This window comes from Eupeodes corollae, chromosome 1, assembly GCF_945859685.1.
Source record: "Eupeodes corollae chromosome 1, idEupCoro1.1, whole genome shotgun sequence".
Lineage (NCBI taxonomy): Eukaryota > Metazoa > Arthropoda > Insecta > Diptera > Syrphidae > Eupeodes > Eupeodes corollae.
This window is the reverse complement of record NC_079147.1, coordinates 61,901,188-61,924,609: the sequence shown is the minus strand read 5'-3', so window position 1 is coordinate 61,924,609 and position 23,422 is coordinate 61,901,188.

Genomic DNA, 23,422 nt, shown 5'->3' with positions numbered 1-23,422 from the left:
CATAACAATATGTCTGTTGTGAACTTCATTACATTTTCAAATTATTTAATTTATAAATTTAAGCTAAGCCTTGAAACGAAAAAGAAGATACTGATACGGAGAGAGAAAAATTCTAAACAAATTTTTAATTATTAAAAAAGAAGTTTACCAGAAAACAAAATTACTTCGTTTAAATTGTAACTTTATTAAGGAAATAATGTATAAATAAAAATAAATTAGGTGGCGATACAGTCTTTTGAGAACTAGGGTTTAGTGGCTTGCAACTCTGAACGAGAGAACTGCTGTCAACGTTGAAAGGGACCTACGGTTTTGAAATGGATCTGAACGGCTAATTTGAGAAAGCACTTTTCATGATGAAATTACAATAATAAAAACAGATAAGGAAACAAGAATGTGGTCATTGGAATATTAATAAGAAGCAATTCATCAATTCATTTATACATATCTTATCCTAATTCATTACACTATTCTTTTAGAAAATTACAGGGAGTTTTTTAATTATAAAATATATTCCCAAAACTTTAACAACAATAGTACAAAACGCAAATGGATTTCGGACAAAGACCAACATTTTTTTACAAAAACAACTTCCTCACGATATCATAATATTGACAGAAACATGACTTAACAACTCTATCTCTGACTTAGAGTTTTTGACTCTTCTTATCAAGACTTTAGACGTGATAGTAATTACTCAAACGATTCAAGCGCCGCGCCGCGCCGTTGATAGTGAAATTCTTGTCGATATCAACAATACCGTCACTGGTTACCCGATTGACGACTTTCGATCAACAGACATCGAAATACAATGCTTGAAAATTAAAATGGCAACAGGACATTTAATTTATTTTATCATACCTATATACCGTCAAGTTCTAAGAACGCGGGTTATGAAAAACTAAACATCTGTATTAAAAGTATTTATATCCTTTTGGAACTTGAAGACGAAGTACTGGTTGTTGGTGGTTTTAATTTACCCAATCTCAATCTTTAAATGATCTTTTATTAACAGATGATGTGTCTTGTGTGAAGAATCGTTTTGGGAAAACCCTCGATCTAGTATTTTTCTCCGAAAGCATACGAGGGTGGATTGAAAAGTTTCCGGCCTGACCAAGAAAAACAACGTATTTAAGAATTTTTTTTTATTTCTCAACATAATCTCCTCCAAGGCTGGTACATTTCTCATAGCGGTGTTCTAGTCTAGTAATACCATCTCTATAGACTGATTCATCAAGTTCCTCAAAATACCCAGTTAAAGCTCCGATTACTTCTTCATTGCCCGCAAATCACTTACCACCAAGCCATTTCGTATTATGCTCTGAAGCAGCTCTGATTTCTTCTGATGCTGTCAAAATTGTCAACGAAGATCGCCATCTTCCTGCATTAAACATAGCACTTAATTAAATCATGGCTTCACCTCATATGCTATCTAATAACAACAAACTAGAATTGAACTTTAGTAGGTGTAATTTTGAAAACCTTTTTAACTTATTATGTACGATCAATTGGGATCACTTATTTTGTTATTTAAATAACAACATAACATTTTTTATTAAATTCTTTTTGACTGTTTCTACAAAACGATTCCATTTAAAAAGACTCGTAATAACTTGAGTGTTCCACCATGGTTTGATTCTCAAGTCGAAAACTTAAAAAACAAAAGGAACAAAGCTTGGATAAAGTTTTATCAAACAGGAACTGAAAATGCTTATAAAACGTTCATTATAACAAAACAACTTTTCACTGACTTCTCTAACATCCTATATGATGACTTCCTTCGGAAAATTGAATTAAACCTTAGAAATAATCCTAATAGTTATTGGAAATTCGTTAATCGTAAGAAGAAAACATGTGGGTACCCTAACTGACTGACTAATGACAGATTCAAACATGTTTGCAAATTACTTCAAAGATGCTTTTGTAGATTCTAATACTATTATTTTTTCTAACACAACTACCACTGTTTTAAATCTGCCCCATTTAAATTCTATCAACTTCGTTATAAGTAAAGATACTGTCTTTAATAATATCCTATAACTTGACGAATGTTTTAGTCATGGTGTACCATCATCTATGTTAAATAAATGTGCTGCGTATTTAGCACATTCGTTATGTGTTCTTTTTAACACGTCTTTAAGTAACTCGCTGTTTCCTTTTATCTTCAAGAGCTAATTCATAATACCAATACACAAAACAAGTCCTAAAAACGAAATAATGAACTACCTGTGATACCCAAACTGTTTGAGTCAATAGTATGTAGCGTCCCTACTTTTCACAGTAGTTCAATTTATCTGTGATAACCAGTACGATTTTAGTAAAAAGCATTCAACTGTTAGTAGGGGAAGCCGGGGCATAACGGGCCCCTTAAGGATTTCTTGTATAAAAACTGCAAAAATGTGTTTATTTTCTCCAAAACAATTTTATTAGATAGAAAATTGATAAATACGTTAGTACACAAAAGAAAAATAAATAAAAAATAATAATTCAGTACGTTAAATTAATTTTAGTAAATGATAGAATTTGCCCATTCTACCCCGGTACTGGGGCACAATATACATATGTGGGGCATGACGGGCGCAAAGCTAAACTGGGTTGCAACTGGAGCAAATGTGGCTAGATTCATCGTCAACATCATCCTCTCCAGCACAAGAACAATGTGCCCACTTACCACATGATCTGCAGGAAATCCATCCTTCTGTAGACTGGGAGTATAAATGCCCACAATAAAGACACTCTTCGTCCTCCTCGCTTTCTGAAGATTCTTCCTTCCTGGTAGTTTTCTTTTTTGTTGAGGCTTTTTTCTTATTCATAACAAGAGGCTTGGACTTCGTGGACTCAGCCTCTAGCTGCGCCTTGTAAGGAGAGCTTGTAATTATTGCAGTCTTTCCCCTGCGCTTAGAAACTCTTTTTTTAACGGGTGCTTTGGGAACAGCTACAATATGAGATGGAGAAAACTTTTCGAATGAAGTTGATGCCGTTGGTGCATCATTGTTTGTCAAATCGGGCTCTGGAGAGGATAACAGTGCACCCATTGGTATCGGATTAACAGAATGTGGTGTAGACATTGTGGACTGATTGGTTTCCGAAACGGGATTTGGGGACAACATCAATGGATCGGCGGCGGTCGTTGATGAGCCTGGTGGTACCGAATATGGGTCGACACAAATTGTTTCATCTAAGAGTAGACGCTCTTCCCCATTTGGCATGTCTGTGGTTTGGCAAGGCAAGAAATCATGGTCTTCGAAAACATTTGAATTAACCGGCCATATTCCAGTCGTTTGAAAACGATTTATTGCGACTAACATTGTGGCTGCTCTTAAATATGCTCTACCGAACAACTGTCCTACCTGGTAATGTGTAACTGTTCTGCCAGGATGTTGTCTGAGCCATTTTTTTACTTCATCTCCATAGTAAGTACTCAAGGGTTTCATAAAAGTGACATCAAAGGGCTGTAACCGATGAATGCAATGTGGTGGAAAACAAAGCATGACCACACCATTGGCTCTTGCTACATCTATCACTTCAAGGCTCTTAACGTGGCTTGCATGCCCATCTAACAGCAACAAAACGGGTTGATCTTTAGTTGCACTCGACCATTCAATGAATCGTTTCAACCACTTTAAAAACAAATCTTTTGTGATCCATCCATTTTGGGTTCACTCGCCCCAAGAATTAGGAGGTGTTCCATCCATTAGTTCGACCTTCATTCTTTTACGTGGGAAAATGAACATTGGTGGCATGTACGACCCATCAGCGCTCATACAAATTTCCACTGTGAGAAGCTGTCCTCGCTCCGATGAAGAAAGCGATCCTACCTGTTTTCTGCCTTTAGTTGCCAAAATTTTCCCAAGACTTTTTGCAACTGTTGTGATGCCCGTTTCGTCAACGTTGAAGATTCGATTTGACAAGAACCCATATTTCTTGATGCACTCCTCAAGAAGTTGAAAAAAATTGCCGACAGAGACACGGTTAAATCCCATAGCTCGAGCTGCAGATGTTGCTTCCGGTTTTCGTAATGAAACCGTTGCATTTCGTTTTAAAAAGTTCTGCGCCCAATCTTCTCCAGCCATGCGTGTTTCAGCGTCAAAATTATTGGGTATTTCATTTTTTTCTGCTAGCTCATACGCCAGTTCTCGAAATTTCTTCAAAGAAAAGCCAAACAAGCGCCCTTCCATATCCTTTAGATATTCGGCCAATTCATTCTCTTGATGCACGTTAAATACAGGTTTAAAATTTCCCACTTTATTGAGAACAAGTGGAAGGTCGGGATTTAGATTTGCTTTTTTTAAAAATCTTTGTAAGGTAGTTCGAGGAATTTTTTTTTCACTTGAAAATAACTTCAACTCAATGAAAAATCTTCTTTTAGCCAAAACACAGAACACGTGGCAATTTCGTTCAGAGACGGGTTTTCCCCGAATTGCCACCGATGATTTAAGGAAGACATATTTAGTTTCGGAGTTGACACTTTACTCAACAGAGAAATAAAGAGGGGGCCCATTTTACCCCGGGTGCCTGTTATGCCCCGGGTTCCCCTAATCTGTTTCACTTAACGTTCTTTTGTTTAGATGTTTTTGAAAAACGTGAACAAGTAGATTGTATCTTTACTCATTTCAGCAAGGCCTTTGACAAATTGTGTCATAAAACTATCGCAGCAAGGTTTTTGCGACTATTTCATAAATTGGATCACCTCATATTTGCAAGATAAACGTTATAATGTTAAATTTCGTAATGAGTGTTCAAGTTCATTTGTTGTGAATTTTGGTGTCGCCCAGAGTAGTCACCTTTGTCCTATTCTATTTGTTTTATTTAGAAATGACTTGGTTTCGATCATACAAAATTCGTCTGTCTGCTGATGACATTAAAATTTAAAAAAAAAATTAACTACATCTGACTGTCTTGAAGACTGGAAAAAGACTTAATATTATTCATTGACTGGTGCAATAATAATCGTCTTGCTTTGAATATTGACAAATGTAAAACCATGAGTTTTATACGCAAAAAATAGTCCAACTTACATGTTTGATTTTTGTCCTATAAGTAGAGTAATGTTTTTTCTGACTTGGGTGTTGAGATTTTTATATTTATATTATATTTTTTTATATTTTTTTTTTATTATTTATCTATAATAAATTTCACCTTCGTATTAATTCACCAAATGATAATATAAAATGTATAAATTGCAAATTAGTATTTTCCAGCAGTCTAGTTTAAGTTTTAGCTTTAAAGTATACATGTATTATAGATATTAATAAGAATTGTTAACTTTAGTATTTAACGAATTATACTAATAATGAAATATTTAAGTGAGTAAATTATTTCTTTCACCTTTTGCCACCTTTGGACAGGTTGACTCACAGGGACTTAGAGTGAGATTTTAAACTCAAAATAAGTGGAACTCAAAACATGGTCGATTTATATCATTAGGAAGTAAACAAAATTTAAATTACTCAAAAATACATTACATTACATTTACTTAAATTCAATATCGTAAACAAATCCCAAAAGTCTTGAAGACTTCTTTTATTGCGGAAATAACACAGCCAAAATTTTCCACAAGCTCTTGAAGACATTCAATTTATTGTTTTTCTTACTATAAAAATTGAAATTCTTGCCAAAAAAACAAAAATGGAAACAATTCTTTTCTTTCTCTTAAAAGTTAAAGAACATTTAAATAAATGCCACAATAGCATCTCAAACACCTTTAAATTCAATAAATTGGACAAAAAAAAACTTCTTATGCACACTTCTATGCACTATGCCAGATATCCTTGAACTTGGCAAGATATTTTTTTAGCCTCCTTCAGAATGTTGCATTTTTCTAACTTACATGTAATGAAAATATCCTGAAAACATTCCAAGTTATTTGTTCCCTGAAGATGTGGATCCGGACAGGCAGCAAGTTATTGCTGACGTTAGAGGTACATGTTCGTACATATTTGGAATAACTCCAACTGCACATAAAGGTTTACAATGAGCTTCCAGGTCTATATATGGTGTTCTTTATGGAGAATTTATTTTCTTGCAAAAGTATTTTTACATTTAAGTTTAGTTTTCTCTAGAGAAATGAACATGAACAAAAAGAACACAGTATGGATCCATACAAAGGAAGGTTCATAGGTAGCTAAGCTATAAGAACGTACTATTAAATAGAAGTTCAAATATCGATTAGAATAATAATTCCTTGAATTTGTGATTTAAAATTGAATTTGAAAAGTGATTTAAAATTCTTGAGTTTTATTGTTTAATATAAAATTCCTTGAAAACGGAATGATTTTCCTTTTTTATTTAATAAGCTTTGAAGTTTTCCATCTCTTGATAATTAAATATGAAAAATCAAACAAAGAAATTAATTACTATGTATTTTATTACTCATTCCATTTCCCAATTAGGTGTCAAAATATATATAAGAGCTTGTTTACCTAAATCCCTAACTTAAATTACTCTCCCCATTAACAAGCCCCCAAGTGATTTAATCTCTTGACCTCACATTAACCTTCTCTTCATCGCCTACCTACGTCGGTCGTACAATCGTCCAGATCGAAAAGTCCAAAGAAATCTCTGATTTCCTCAACACTATTAAGGATTGTAAGCCAAAGCTTTAATCTCACTCCAATAATAATTGAATATGAAATGAAAATCCATTAGGTTCACACACCAACAATCCCCTTACCATTAACATCACCTTCACCATCAGCATCAGCATCTACATCAGCATCCATCCAACACCATTGGGGGTAAACTGTTTCAATCCTTGTTAATTGGCTGTAGGCAATACAGGGCTAAATGGTACAAGTGTTTATGGAATGTCTATGTTTACAAAACATTTCTCAATTTAGTAGCAGTTTTGAGATGGAGCAATAATACAATATTTGTACCTTCCTTTACGAACGTCAGACATGAAGACTCATTAAGTGTGATTGAGTTTTGAAAATATGTATTTGGATATTTTTTGATGTTTGAAAATTTGTTGGTATTGATTTTTATTATTTGTCTGGTTGTTCTTTCCTATAAAAAACTTTTTAACAACAAATAAAATCGTTTCTTTTCGAATTATTGATTCGTTTGGACCACATAGTCTCATTCCTCGATCGTCCACGTTTGGGTTTCGAAATTAAAGTTAAAAAAGAGCCTGCCAAGTGGCACACACTCATCTGTCAATAGTTTTTAAATTGGTCCAATTAATAATACCGATATTTCGTGTAAGTTAAACAAATTTTGAAATCAATATCTTTCTTCGTTCTCAAATAATTTGAGTCGAAAAATATTAATTATTAGTTCTTAGTTGTTTTTACAAGTTGTCGGTTCTTGTAATGATTGGCAACGCTGGCTCTTAAAGTTTGGTTGACATTGTATTTAAGCTGCAGAAAATATTCGTTTATTTATTGTTAAAAAAGTTTGTTTTGTTATGCAAATAGTTTTTAAATATCTATTAATCTACCAGGATTTCATATTTTCAAAGGTAAGCAGTTATTAAGCTTTGTATATTAGTGAAAACCACCACTCAAAAAAATGTAGAGCGTACAAAGAACTTCAACAAGGAAAATCAATGCAAACAACAACACTAGTTCTGAGAACAAAAGGCAGCAATAACGCCCATCTGCATAGTGATATTAATAATAAATGCACCCACCCCCATCGGTCGGTGTTAAAAAGACCGTGTTCTGCACTCTCCCCCGTACAAACTTCTGAAATATGCAATTGCTTACTTACTCGTACTTAAGGTGGCGCTACAGTCCTGTGTGAACTAGGGCCTCACCCAACAAACTTCTCCATCTAGCTCGGTCCCTAGATAGATGTCTCCAGGTCGCGCTCCAAGATTAGTGAGGTCACCTTCCACTTGTGCGCGCCACCTGATCCGCGGTCTTCCTATACTTTCTGTCCTGTGGATGCGGATTCGAAGACTTTCCGGGCCGGAGCATTGGTTTCCATGCGCTCTACGTGACCCAGCCATCTAAGTCGTTGGACTTTTACCCTTCTGGCTAAGTCTACGTCGCTGTACAGCCCGTACAGCTCGTCGTTCCATCTTCTCCTCCACTCGATGCATACGGGACCGTAGATCACACAAAGAACTTTTCTCTCGAAGCGACCCAAGGTGCTTTCATCCGCTTTTGACATGGTAAATGCTTCTGCACCGTATAGCAGGACGAGGATGATAAGGGTCTTATATAGCAACACTTTGGTCCCTCGAGAGAGGACTTTACCACTCAATTGCTTTCTTAGTCCAAAGAAACAGCGGTTAGCAAGAGTAATTCTGCGTTTGATCTCAGCGCTGGTGTTGTTTTCTGCGTTTACAGCGGAGCCTAGGTAGACGAAGTCTTGGCTACCTCAAAGTTACGTCTGTCGATTGTGACGTTTTGACCAAGACGTCGGTGTTGTATGTCCTTTCTAGACGACAGCATGTACTTTGTTTTGCCCTCATTAACCGTTAAACCCATTTTTGCCGCCTCTGCCTCAATACTCACAAAAGCCCCATTGACATCACGCTGAGTTCTTCCGATTATGTCAATGTCATCAGCATATGCCAGTTATTGGACAGACTTTTGAAAGATAGTGCCTCTAGTGTTGACGTGGGGGCTCCGCACTATTCTTTCAAGCACGATGTTAAAAAAATCGCATGACAGCTCATCACCTTGTCTAAAACCTTTTTTGACATCGAAAGGTTCTGTTAAGTTGTTTCCAACCTTTATCTAGCAGCGTGAATTCTCCATGGTCATCCTACAAAAACGGACGAGTTTGGCAGGGATGTCAAAATTAGACATGGCTCTATATAGCTCGTCCCTGTAGATGCTGTCATATGCGGCCTTGAAATCAGTGAAAAGATATGGCAATCTTTACTTCGTCTAAGTCGGGAGGACGGGATTGTTGGCTTTCGTCGTTATGTTGAATACATCATCCTGCCTGACAGTGAAATTCGGTTCGTCGTCACCGTTATACAGTCTGCAGAAGTGGTCCTTCCATATCCTCAGCACTAACTGCGGTTCCACTATGATGTTTCCACTTTCCACCTGTGCATAAAACTTTTTAACTTCATTCCTGGTTTTTAACCTCTCAACATCCTCGACAGCATGCTTCTCATGTCCTCTCTTTTTTATTCTGAGAAATCGGCGTTCCTCTCGCCTCTTCTGCTCATAGAGCTCATGAGCAGCGCCACTTTGCGTGCCTGTCGATTGGCTCATTTGCTTGCCGACATTCCTCATCAAAATGGCTGTTTTAAACCCAGCACATCAGAAGCGGCTCTGTTAGAGTATATTGGCAATGTTGCCACTGGTTTTCGATACCTTGTGTTGGCGGCAGAGAACTTCAAGAGATGTTACTTGTAACTCGGTCGGAAAAGAATTTGGCGATCTCTGGCGATTGTAGCCGTTCGACGTTGTACCTTCTCCCAGCACCTTCTTGTTTTGCTTTGGGTCTGGAAATCCGAAGTGCTACCTTGGCTACAACGAGGTAGTGGTCCCAGTCGATGTAAGCTCCTCGGAAAGTTCGGACATCCATGATGCTGGAAGCGTGTCTGGCATCGATCGCAATATGGTCAATCTGGTTGACGGTAGATTGATCTGGAGAACTCCAAGTTCCTTTGTGGATGTTGAGGTGTGGAAAACGCGTACTCATGGGTGCCATGACGTTTCACCCCGCAGCAAAATCTCTGACCCTGAATCCATTGTCGAAAGTGTTGTCGAGCAAGCTATTCTTCCCGATTATTCCACCAAAGATGTCTTCCCTTCCTAGCTTATCTTTAAAATCGCCCAGGACTATTTTAATATCGTAGCTAGGGCACTGCTCATATGTTTTGTCTAGGAGCTCGAAGAACATATCTTTGGTGTTATCGTCTTTCTCTTCTGTGGGGGCGTGCGCGCATATCAGGCTAATGTTGCCCAATTTAGATTTGGTGTATGGTCATTGATGCACCTATAGCTCAAGACTTCTTGCCTAAGTCTGGCTGCAATGACGAAGCCGCATACAAGTAAGCGCTGTTGGTTCTCGTGGTGGCAGTCACCATAGTAAATATCGCAGTTTTTTATCCTCTTTTTGCTCGGCCCATCCCATCGTATTTCCTGGATGGCGGGAATATCTGCCTTATACCGTTCTAGGGACTCCGCTAATTCTTTGGCCGCACGTGGTCTGTTAAGGGACCTAACATTCCACGTGCATATCCGTAGTTCGTTTCCTTTATTCGTTTGTGTTGGTTGTCAACAGTAAATCCGTCCGTATCCGAAGCTTGTTGGTGCTTCGCAACTATGAAAGCTTTTACGTGGCCAGGAAGTCACCCCGACGCACAACCCCCAACCTGGAGGGCCAGATCCTAAGTATAACTCCAAGGATGGGGAGCCGGATAAAACCGCTCCTTACAGGCCTGGGCTCCGAATAAGTCGAAGAAGCCCTATAAGGTGTTCACTAAGTAGTTCAACCTTACTGGAACTGTAGACGCTACCGTTGATTCCATCTCGGGAATTCCTCCGCTGCCATCTGGATAAAGAGTGGTGCCTTAGTGGAAACACCTCTCCCCACCTCTCTCGTTTGCTGCCCCCAAACAACTTTCCACTGGGGTTGAAACCCAATCTCCAGTTGAGGTACTAGGCACCCGATGTTCACCACGGGGAGGTAAAAGTAGTAGTTGATAGACAGAGGTTGCTTTTGAGAAAAACCTATGGACGCTTGTGTCCTCTTTAATGCACAATTTAATTAATTTAATTTGAAACCTCTCTAGCAATATTGCTTGATGATCGACTCAAAAATTTTCCAACGAAGTCTGACTTGCTTGAAGTCAAAACAAAAATGGAGTATCTTCAACGTGGCAATGAATTACTTAAGTCTAATCTGAAGCAATTGGAAAGCAAATGTTTTGTACTTGAGAGGCAAATTATCTTATTATTATGGAAAACAACAACAGCTTGACGTGTGACGATGCTGATGGCTTAAGTATGAACAACAATATTTTGACAGAGTGCAGTGACACTGACAAGGCTCAGATGACAACAAGGTTACAAACCATCAACGTCGATAATGCAGTGCAAGCCCCTGGGTGCAGTGGTGTCGCTAGTAATAGGAATTACTAGTAAAAATGTAATAAATCACATAATCTTAAAAAATGAATATTTAAAAATTTTATCTTATAATGTGTCAGGTCTTAGTAATAAATGACTTTCATAATTTCATCAATAATTTGGACTTAATTTTTTATATTAAACTTTCATTACCGAGGAAAACTTCGCAAGAATTGAGAATAAAATAAAAGATTTTACGTTTAAGTGGAGGATCTTACGAGGAAGAGCAAGTGGAGGATGTTTCCTAGGATTTAAGAAAAAACTTAATGCACACTGCGTCTTCAAAACATACAATGATATTTCGATTCTAGTATTCAAAACTTACAACATCCGTCTTAGATACTACCGATGTATTTGAATTTTAACAACTGGGAAGACGACTTCGTAAAATGATCATACACATTCAATGGTATAAATGCCTTAAACTTGCAGATTTGAATGCGAGAGTTGGAACGCAGGCAGGAGTGATGAATGATTTAAGAGGTTGCCGCAGAAAATCAAAAGATCCTTGCTCTAACACACGAGAAAAGAAACTATTAGAGTTCTGAAATACGTTTGGTCTGCGCATTCAAAATGGAACCAGTGCCGGCGACTCGGACGGCCAAGGGACACCAGTGGTCGATTATGCTTTCATAGGAGAAGATTGGGAACCGTTCTTGAAAGATTTTGAGATTAGTGACCACCTTCCTGTTGTTGTGACAATACAACTGCAAACTAAGCATGATGAGGAAATAACCTCTATGCGGCTCCTTCCCAAACTGAAATGGAAAGAGGCTAACGCGCAGGAATATCGACGATTTTTAGACTTGCAACGCCAATCACTTCAAATCGAGGACTTTTCCGTCTAAGAACGGATTGTGAAAGCCTCATACCCACAAGAAAGACTCAGCCAAAAGAAAGAAAATACAAAATAGAACCCTAGTTTGACGAAGAATGTCTAAAAGCTCGTAAAACATCATTTGCGTGGTTGAGGATCTCCGTAACTCCAGCCAAGGATAATTTAAGGGATTTTATATAGAGGCCAATAAGAAGTTTAAAGAGTTTTTTAAGACTAAAAAGAAGTTATACACTGAAAAGCAAATAGACCGATTAGCATCTTGTAGTAGCGCCGCTGATTTTTGGAAACTGTCTAGGGAGCTGAATGGAAAACGTGTTACTATATCCACATAACTGTCTTCAAATGTACTGCTTTCTCATTTTAAGGATCTTTTAAATCCTGTAATAACGCCAACAATGTGGCAATTCGCATCACCTGGATTCGTAGTCGACTCTCTGGACTGGGCATTTACATTTAGCGAGTTGACGCTTAAAGATGGAAAAGCAGCCGGATCGAATGGTATTCCAGTGGAGTTTTTTAAATATGGGATTATCATGCTCAAATAACACCTTATAAAACTTGCTGAGGGAGTTCCATGCTGGATTTAGATTAAATTACATTCAGTATATTTGTATCGATTTTAAAGCAGCCTTTGATACAATCGAAAGAGGTGCACTATTCTATAAGCTGTATAGGGTTGGGATTTAATTGAAGTTTGGTCGCGTTCTTGAGCACCTATATAGCTTAATAAGGGTGGCTATATGGACAGGTGAAGAACTCTCAGACTGGAGTGAGACAATGTTGTACATTAAGCGACACCTTGTTTGCATTATTCATTGATGAACTTCTAGACTACCTGCCGGGTGGAGTCGTGGAGTGGATTTCGCACGGATGGGGATTAAGGCACTTCTGTTCACAGATAATATAGTCATATATGCGCAATCGCCGGAAACACTGCAGCTCATGATTAACAGGGTTTACCAGTATTGTCAGTTATGAAATTTAGTAGTTAATATAGATAAATCCAAGGTTATGGTTGTTAAAAGTGGTGGTGGACGTAATGCATCAAATAAAAAATGGAGCTATAATCGCGAAAATATTCAATGTGTGCGAGAATACAAATACCTTTGCATTACTGTTGCAAATAATTTAAATATGGATAAACACTTGAAGGAGAAATTAGTAAAGGCAAAAACTGCTATTAATATGACCTGGAAATAATGCTTCATGAATAATTGTATAGCACATAGTAGCAAGTTTAAAGTATTTGAAGCAGTAGCTGGGACAATACTTTTACATGGATTGCAAGTATAGGGATGTAAAACGTAGAATTCGGTTGAAAAACTTCTAACGCACTTTATAAAAAGAATATTTCAATTGCCGAAAAATACGCCAAGCTATGTAATAATGCTGGAAACGGTTTCTCTCCTTTGGTAATAAAAACATTGAAGTTGCAAGCGGAATTCTTGCTTTACGTTTGAATGATTCACGGGTCGTAAAAAAAGTGGTCATAAAGGCCATAGAAGATCAAAACAGTTGGTATCGAGAGTGTCAAGATTTTGCTGAAATATGTCAAATTAATTATAATTTACTAATCAAGGATTTAACAAGCGCTAAAAACATCTTGTATGAAGTCATTTTAAAGGTTGATGAGAAATGTAGAGATGAATATATTGCTGATGCGTCTAATTCCCTGTACAGAACAACTTATTTTAAGGATTCAAATAATTTCCGTGTGATTTCTATGACTACGTAGTGAACTAATAGATTAAAATTTCATTGCAAATAGACCTGACTTACCCCTAGAGTGTAATATGTGCAACCTATCAGAAAGAGAGAATACTGTCCACTTCATTGGAAAATGCCCCATTCTCAGAGAAATCAGAAGGAATCTATTTAGAAAAGACTTTCTATCGGAAGTACCCGTGGCATGATGGTTGGTGCATTGGAATGTCATGCAAGGGGTCTTGGGTTCAATCCCTGCCTGTGCCACCTTAGTTACAAAAAAAATAATTTCCGCGGGTACTGCCTCTTGCGAGGAATTGACAAATCCTTCAAGAGTAATTCTTTAGTAATAGAGTCTAGAGTAATTCTTAGCCGTTCAGATTTGGCCTAAAATTGTTGGTCCCTTCCATTCCTGACAACAATACTCGCACACAGGAATGGTTGAGAGTTGTAAGTCACTAGGCCCTGGTTCACAACGGACTGTTGCGCCACCCCATTTGATTTTTTTTTCTAGCGGAAGATCAAGTGATAAGTTTATTGAATGAAATGGATGTTGTCAATCTTTACGAATTTTGCAAAACTGCGATTAGATATAGAAGTGCTATAATGGTTGTGTTTTATTCACCTTTTTTTAAGTTAAACAATATTATAAATACCTTTTTTAATATTTAAAAGTAATTATATTGAGGGCTTTTTACATTCATTGTGTTTTGTTGTTAATGACCAAAAATTACGTCAAAAAATACTGCATTGTATCAAAGGCAGTAAACATTTTTGATAAATTGTAAAAAAGCATAAGGTATTCTTCTTTCTCGGTTCCAACGCTTCATCAACAACTCCTTTTGTTAGTACCTTAGAGAAAACTAATTACTTTGACAGTAAGTGTTATAACTCTGACTGGCGTTATTGATTCTTTGGGACCAATCTTTTTTCGCACTCAAGAAGTATTCTTGAACGCTTGGAAAACCACTGCGTAAGCTTGTCGGTGCTTTCTGGAAGTACCTACTTGTGAGGTCTTGTTTCCAACAGATGGAAAAAAGCATTTCTCCAGCCCACCTCCAAAAAGGGCGACTCTTCCATACTTATTATAAGCAATTGTTTGCACTTATGTCCCTTTTTTCCAATAAAATATCTTAAAGATCGAAGACGGCTTTCACAGCAATGCCATGGTTCATCTCACCGAACAGTGGAACTAATTTTTACATCGTTTTGAAGAAAATTAAATTGCACTTAATATTTCAAAAGCATTTAATAGGATTTGGCATCAGGCTGTCTCATGAAATGCATGCTTTAATTTTTTCTTGAATCCCTCCTTCAGTCGTTCTGTCAAATACAGAGATTCGTTCTTTAGCCGAACTACGTGAATGTGGAATTACCATATTCTGTTTTTTTTCAGTATTCAGGAATTCAAAACATTGTACACCGACATCACAGAAATAGGAATGTATTTACCTCATCACTAAAGCAAAAGGTTTCAAATGATGTGTAATTTTAACTTTATATAACTTGCATTTCAAATGACCACTGAATATTACAGCTGTCAATTTAAAGCAATACTTACTTGAAACCATGCAAACAAAGAGACAATTATTTAAATTCACAAGAGTTCAGTGTATTTCTTTTATTTCAAAATATTAAACCAAAAGTCGTTAATTCTTTTGAAAAACATCTAATCCCATCAGGCCGCTTTCCACATATTGAATGTTAAGTGAACTGCCAGCAGCTTCACAAATTCGCTGAGCAGCACTTATGCCTTGAGCAATAGCTATCGGGGTACCACCGCGAATTCCAACTAATGCTATATCCAGAGCAAGTTTCAAATCATCATAGGCCGCAACTCTGCCTATTATAACTTCCACCATTGCCGGAATAAGCCCATCGATTTTAACTGCTTCCCCAGCAATATGTCGAGCTGCTCCAAATCCTAGAAATCCAATAGTTGTGCCTCTTAAAACTTCTTCCCTGGCTGTTTTGATTGCTCTTTGTATAGCGGTGATTGCAGCTTCTTTGTCCAGAATTGCAATTTTTCCAGCCTCTTCTAGAGCCTTCTTGGCTATGGACACGGCATCAGCTGTTTCCAAAATAGTTGAAATCAGAGCTTGAGTCATGATTTTAGCTGCATCACTCGCATTTTTCGAAGGAAATCCCACATTTAACCTTGATTGAAGACCATTCTGAAGACTAGCAATGGCAGCTAAGCCAGCAGGGTTGTCAGTAGAGACATTCGAAGTCAAACTTTTTATAATTCCAGCTACGCGATTTTCTAGGTTCGCCACTGATGGTGCATCATCGTATGCTCCCAACGAATATTGAGCACTTTTATGATAGAACTCGAAGGAAGCTGTACAGCCAGTTGAAAAGGCTTCAAAAGCAGCATTCAATCCCTCAGCAATTGCACTGCCACCAGCTTCTATACCCCTCGTTGCTATTTGTTCAGCAATAACTAAGGAATCAAGAATCAAGTTGCCTGCACTTTGAATAGCATCCATGCTGGCTTTCATTTCCTTATGATTAGCACCCCCACTCAAGGCTAAAGCAGCTCCAAAAGTGTCCTCAATTCCAATGCCCGAAGTGTAGATAAAGTGTCTGATGAATTTGATTATTTTCTTAACTATTTCGGTTGCAGCTTCAGGATCTTGAGCTGCTAACTTCGAAGCATTATCAAATGTCTTCTTCACCAATCGTTCACCATTTGCAATAGTTCTTACCGCTGTTAGAACAGCATCTATAACTTGTCTCACTGCCTTCTGAAAGAATCCATCAACTCGTTGCCGTTCGATAACATCCTTTCGAATACCGTCAATTGTAGCCTTGGCTGCTAGACTGTCTTTATCCAAACTGGACATAATTATTGCTTCTTGTTCTTCTTGGTACTTAAGAGTGGCCACTTCTTTTTTCACTTCAGCCATGACAAGTATGTCTGAAGTTATTGTTGCATCAGCACTTCCAGAAAGCACCGAAAATACAGCAACGCCAACGAAGATTAAGACCAAAAGTTTATTCCTCATTTCGATTTTGAAAATTTAAAATTGACGTGTTAGGAACAGCACCACTTCGCAACAAACTAAAAGAAGTCTGAAAGCAGATCTTATATAGGAAGATAATAGTGTTTGGGCAAATTTTTGGGTTTACATAGCTGATAAAAGTTGTTTGCTAATAAAACAACAAATATTCAGAATCTGTCAATATTGGAATATTTCTCCTATTTCTTTTTCAAATAATTGCTTTGTACAAGAAAAAAAGTACAAATTACTACCTTTTTTAAAAAGTGTATATTTAGAAAACAAAAACAAAGTTATTGATCGAGTCATTTATTCTAACTTTTGTTTTATTAGCTGCAAGAAGAAGGTTAACACGTTTTTTTTCTCTCAGTCAGAAATGTGTTTCTTTCGTTTTGTGCACAGTTTTAAAAATATCTTAGGAATGCTCCGTTTTCCAGATGTTTAAAACAACATTTTGTTTAAAATTAAATGTATTTAAAGCCAGTATCATTCCTCGTTCTTAAATGCAAATTAGTCATGCAAATATAAGGAAGGTGATATTGTACTGCAACCGTAGACCTGGGGATCATTTTACTGATATCGTTTTTCATCGTTATTGGTTTTTTTTTTTTTTAAATACTCGTACTTCATAATTGTTCCTCAGGAACTGTTGATATATACCATAACATTTACTTGGTCAAGTGGGATAGGACTGATTTGTATTAAATTTTCTTTTTCCAACACTAGTTTTGAATTCTCTCTCAAGTTTCGTGTCTTTCGTCAGTGTCAAACATCTTCAGTTTGGTCTAACTATTAATCGTCTTATATTACAAAATTTACAAAAAATACATTTGTTGGCGCAACATTATGTTGAGAACTAAGACCTAGATACTTACAATTACAACTTTAAACAATTTCTGTGTGTGAGTAATATTGTCAGGGATAAATGAAACCTACAATCTCAAGCCGAATCCAAACAGCTTATTTGAGAGAGCACTCTAGGATTTACTCTTGGAGGATTGGTCAATTTGTCGCAAGAGACTTTTGATGGCACAAGCAGGGATTGAAGCCAAGACCTCTGACATAAACACAAACCAGCACTCTACGGGTACTTCTCCCATTTTATGGTTACTTTAATTGACCTACTGTAGCGGCTTTCGGGCTATTTAACTTAATTTCACCCCAAATTTACCTTGTTGGAAATTATACCACCAACCAAATTACGTCACTGACTAATATATCAGCCAGTCTTAGTGATTACTGTGAATTATCGATTCGGCGCCTAGACAACTAAAATGCATTCCTAAGGTCATTTTAACTCCAATGAGGTTGTTTTCTCGTTCCGTTTGATCTTACTTTGTATAATTTCAATCGTATATTGATACCATTACATTTCTCATCAATGTGTTTTGCGACCGCAAAGTACAAGTACTAAGTTGAGAGTTGTTTCTGATGCCTTATAATCTTCTCAACAATCACTAAATGACATCTTGAAGGCTGGGCCAATCATTCAAGAGGAGCTATTTTCGACGTTGCTCCGTTTCCATACACACATATACCGGCAAGTTCTTGTTGCTGAAGAGCACACTTATTACCAGCTCATAGTGTGAAGGCAGCATCCGTCCCAACTCTTGCAAATCTTTCGCATAAACACTGTAACGTATATGGTACTAACGTATGGTACATCTCCGGCGCCATTTTTGGCGGTACGGTGTTTAAAGATGTTGGGCGATGCTAACGAATCTTCTTTTCCCACGGTGTCAGATAAAATTCTAAGAGATTTCTACGTTGATGATCTCTTAACTGATGCTGATAATATCGAAACCCTTAGAATAATGAAATTCGAGATTCAAGAAATGCTCACAAAAGGAGGGTTTCAACTAGCCAAATGGTTTTCAAATCATCCAGAGTATCTAAATAAGGAGAGTTCTGAAAAATCAATTAATTTTAATAATTTGGATTACGCAAAAACTCTTTGAATTTATTGGCACCCTAAAGAAGATACATTCAGCTTCAATTTGGACAATAATTTCCATGATCTACGAGCTACTAAGAGAAAGATATTATCAGTTTCTGCTCGTCTTTTCGATCCTCTTGGTTTGTTATGCCCCATAGTAACCAAAGCCAAACTCTTATTACAAGAGCTTTGGGTTGAGTCGATTCCATTGCGGCTTGATACAAAAGTTGGCGAACCAACTTATCTCAACTTGGCGAGATAAAAATTCCAAGATTTGTCGAAACTCATTCGAACGCAAAAATTCAAGTTCGTGAGTTTGCCGTTGCTTCGACGAGAGCTTACGGTTGTTGTATTTACATCCAAAGATAAAGCACGGCCGGTATCAAGTCGACGCTATTAACTGCAAAGTCTAATGTGGCCCCTTTGAAAAAGAAATGGATCCCTCGATTAGAACATTGCGCAGCGCATACTCTTGCTAAGTTATGGACAAGAGTAGAGGCAATGTTGAGTCTTGACGTCGAACAAGTCATTTTCTGGTCCGATTCCGAAATAACTTTGCATTGGATAAAAACACATCCATCTTCGCTTGAAACGTTTGTTACAAATCGTGTGTCCGACATCCAAGAGTGGACACAAATAGTATCATGGAGACATGTAACAACAAAACAAAACCCAACAGAAATTCTGTCAAGACTCTGCGCTGTAGCGTTGAAGATATCAATTCTTCAATTGGGATCATAGGGCATTTTGAAAAACTTCGTAGGAAAATAACTCTTAAAAATTGTTTTCAAAAACTGAATCCATTTATTCATGAATTTCAATATAGCGAATTTTCATTTTCGCTGATTCGTGTAGGTGGCCGTCTTTTGAACGCCCCGATTGAATAGCAAAATTCCCGCTTTTGTTAACCAAAAATTCACCATTTGTAAAAACGTACTTAACGTATTTGCATCGAACAAATTGTTATGCTGAAACTCAAGCTATGGTGGCATTGCTAATGGGTAATCTACCGGCGGAACGATTGCGAGCGCAACGACTGTTCTTAGTATGTGGCGTAGATTTCTGTGGCCCGGTACACACACCCTTAAAATTCGTGGCCGGTCAGCCAATAAAACTTATATTTGGGACTTTGTTTGTTTCGCCTCCAAAGCTGTACATATTGAATTAGCTTCTAATTTTGTGTCTAAATGATTTATTCTCGTCCTTAAAAGGTTTATCTATCGCCGAGGACTTCCGAAGACGATCTACTGCGACAACGGGTCGAACTTCGTCAGAGCTCAGACGATCTTGAGGGAAATTCAAGAGGAGATAGAACGAGGAGCAAAAGCTGTTCAACGGTACGCCTCATCAGAGAAAGGCTTCAACTTCGCCTTGATACCGCCCAGGATTCAGAATTCTGTTTTTGGAAATTCTGTTAATAGTTTGAAAAATCTAAATAGTTTTGATAATGATTTTTCTAATTTAGCAAAACATTCTAAGATAATAAAACGTATCAATATTCCTCAAACAAGAATAAGTAAGTAATTCATTTATTTACATTAGCTTACAAGAGTAAAAAAAAAATATCTTTCAAAAATGTACTTAATGTTTTCCATTCATGCTCGTTAAAGATGTGTATAGTCTCTTGTAGGGGAAGAGTATTTTTCCAGAAAAAATTTTGAATATTGGACAAATACCAATGAAGTGTAGACAATTTGCTTTTGATTTTAAGTTACACAGCTCCCATTTAAGTTGAAAACTTCAATCTTGATTTAAAGATAGATTAGGGATATCTCTTCATACCTCAGTGAATCCTTAAAATAATTTCTGGAACCAAGATTATAGTTGAACTTACTGTAGATTATTCTTATGAATGAGTCTTGAGAATTTTCTATCAATAAATGCCTCAATATGTCCTCATTGTTTTCTATGAGGACACATTTGTTCTTTCACATGGTTTACATTGCTGAAATCAGCATCCAATCTCACTCCACACTTATTGCCAACAGATCGAAAAATTGCAAACCACCAGTCCTTGTTTTTCAACTCACATAAAAGAAGTTTTTTGGAAAGTCTTGTGCTCTGGTGAATTCTGCAGACTTTGATGATGTAGTCTGCTTGAGACTTCAAGGTGCTTGTTAGAAGAAGTTTTGAAAGTCCTGTTTCTAAATATATACCATAATTTTCCAATCTATTCATTTTCTTCTGATCTCCGAACCATGGTTTTTGAAGATAAATTAATTTGTTTAATGGAGAACATAATTTTCCATGTTAAATTTATCAAACTTTGTGAGCTTTGGGCTTTCCCCGATAAATTAATTTTGTAATTAAATGTTGGATTCAATTTCAAGCTTAGATATTTTATCTCTTTTGATACCTCCAATTAGTGCTTTAAAGTAGGTATTTAGCATCTCCTATACGCTTTTTATTAAATTCAATCATAAAAGTTGTCATTTTTTTAAAAGAAATACATTAAAGCAAGTGCAGATTTTGTTCTACAAAATATAGTTTGAAAGGAAAACTTTCAAAAACACCATTTTTAAAAAGCAGTAGATGTTTTGTGATTACAAGTTCGGAGATAAAGTATTATGACATACAGTATTTTATTTATACAGAATTTTTGTGAACACTTATTCACATTTTCGAAATGTAAGATATACAGCAATATGACCAAACAGTATTATTATTAATTTAAAATACTTTAATCTCAAATGAGAACTTGATACTCTTAAAGCGACTCATCAAATTTCAAATCCATATAAAAATGAAAATAATTGAAGTACAACATGAACTATAGCAGCAAACATTTTCTGAGCTATGAATAGATTGAAAATATTGAAGATCCTGTGTAACTAACGATTAAGTCTTCGAAACTTCCCAGCTGTTGATTTCTTCATTGAACATGCATCACTATATGACTGTTAAAAATATGATAAGTTTATGGAACTGTATATACCATTAAAAGAACTCATACTTCTAGAAGTGTTAGGTGAGGATGCACTACTCATTAATTAAAAAAAAAATCTTTAATCTGTGGAAGTAACAAGATACAAAATATGAAGGCAAAAATAAATCACGCGTGTAGTGCGTATGTTGGGAATTATGTGCAATCATTCGAAACATTTATAAACATTAGTAACTTTCTTTAATTTTCCAATATATCAGTTTTTTTTTATTTTTAAAGATGGTCTATTTAAGTTCTTGGAAATTTAAAATTCATCCGCAAAGTACAAAACAATACGTTTAAGATGTTAGATTTGTAAGCAAAATTTTAATGGTGAACTTCCATTTAAGTTTTTGTGTATGTAGTGTCGTAAATAGTACTATCATTATTTTGGATACACATTAAAGAAACTAAGTGTAAGTGTACTCTAAAAATCAACAAATTCAAAGTAAACAATTGACAAGGAGTAAGAAAAAATTAAAGAAGTTGGTATGCGACCAACACTAATATCTTCCCATCCCGTCTGTCGATTTGTCTTGCTTAAAAGTTTGTAGGTTTTCGTGTTGTGTTAAAAAAGTTGTTGGTTGAATTAATCTTAAAAATGTCAATATTACCAACAATATTTTGCATATAATATAATAGTTTAATTTCAAAATATATTTTGTTTAACGAGATTCTTAGTCGTTAACCAATTTTTCGCAATTTTAGTAGAATTTCTTAAAAGCTTCCATTTCTTATAGCAGAAAAGTTTGCTGTTAATTCGACGCAGCTATTGAGTGACATGACTCCTCCTATACTTGAAAGCGTAAACGATTCTATATATATATATACTTAAAAAAATCTTGACATACACAAATTGGCTGGCCCGGGTAGTATCCTCGCTATTGTTCTGAAGAATTGTTCTTCAACGCTGGCAAAACCACTGCGTAAGTTTTTCCACCTGTCCTATTGTACAGGTCTCTTCCCGAGTGGATGTAAAATTGCATTTGTCCAGCCTGTTCCTAAAAAAGGCGAATCCCCCTAACGTCCCATCTTTCCAAGGTCATGGAAACGCTGATCGATTTTCAGCTTAAGAAATGTCTTGAAGAACGAAAGCTTCTTAATGATCGGCAGTATAGCTTTCGTTGTAATAGATCCACTGGTGATCTCATGGTTTATCTCACCGAACAGTGGAACAAATCTTTACATCGTTTTGAAGAAAGTAAGATTATTGCACTTGATATTTCCAAGGCATTTGATAGAGTTTGGCACCAAGCTCTTTTATCGAAAATGCATTTGGTATTGATTAATTCTTCTTCGATGGGTTTGAAATTACCTTTCGGGCCATCCAATTAAAGTTGTGTTCGCTGATGACAGTACTCTCAGCTTCTCATATTCGTTTTTAGATTCTCATCCTTGTTCTTCGGATGTGGACTACCAACTGCAGCGTTTGATAAGCTCATTAAATTCTAAATTCTGATGCTGACAGCATTGTGCAATATGGAATCAAAAACCATGCAGAATTTAATGCTTCGAAAACTCAATGCTGTCTTCTTTCGTAAAATCGTAACTACCAATGCACGGCAGCGTATGATAAGCTCATTAAATTCTAATCTTGACATCATTATCCAATGGGGAATCAAAAACCATGTAGAATTTAATGCTTCGAAAAATCAGTGCCCTCTACTGTCACAAAAGCGTTACCATCCCCAAATGCCACTATCCATGAGTGGTACTTGCATCGAGGAGACTGAACAGCTTTCAGTCCTAGGTATGTTTATTACAAAAAACTTTTTGTGGAGTGATCACATATTTGACATCGCCGAAAATGCTGATAAGTTTTTCGGTTTTCTCCGAAGATGCAGTAGTGTTTTACCCCTTCTGATCCGGTTACAATCTATAAAGCTTATATTCGTCTGAAACTCGAGCACAATACTCACATCTGGGCAGGTGCTCCAATAGCAAATTTTAGTCTCTTGGACAGAATTCAAAAAAGAA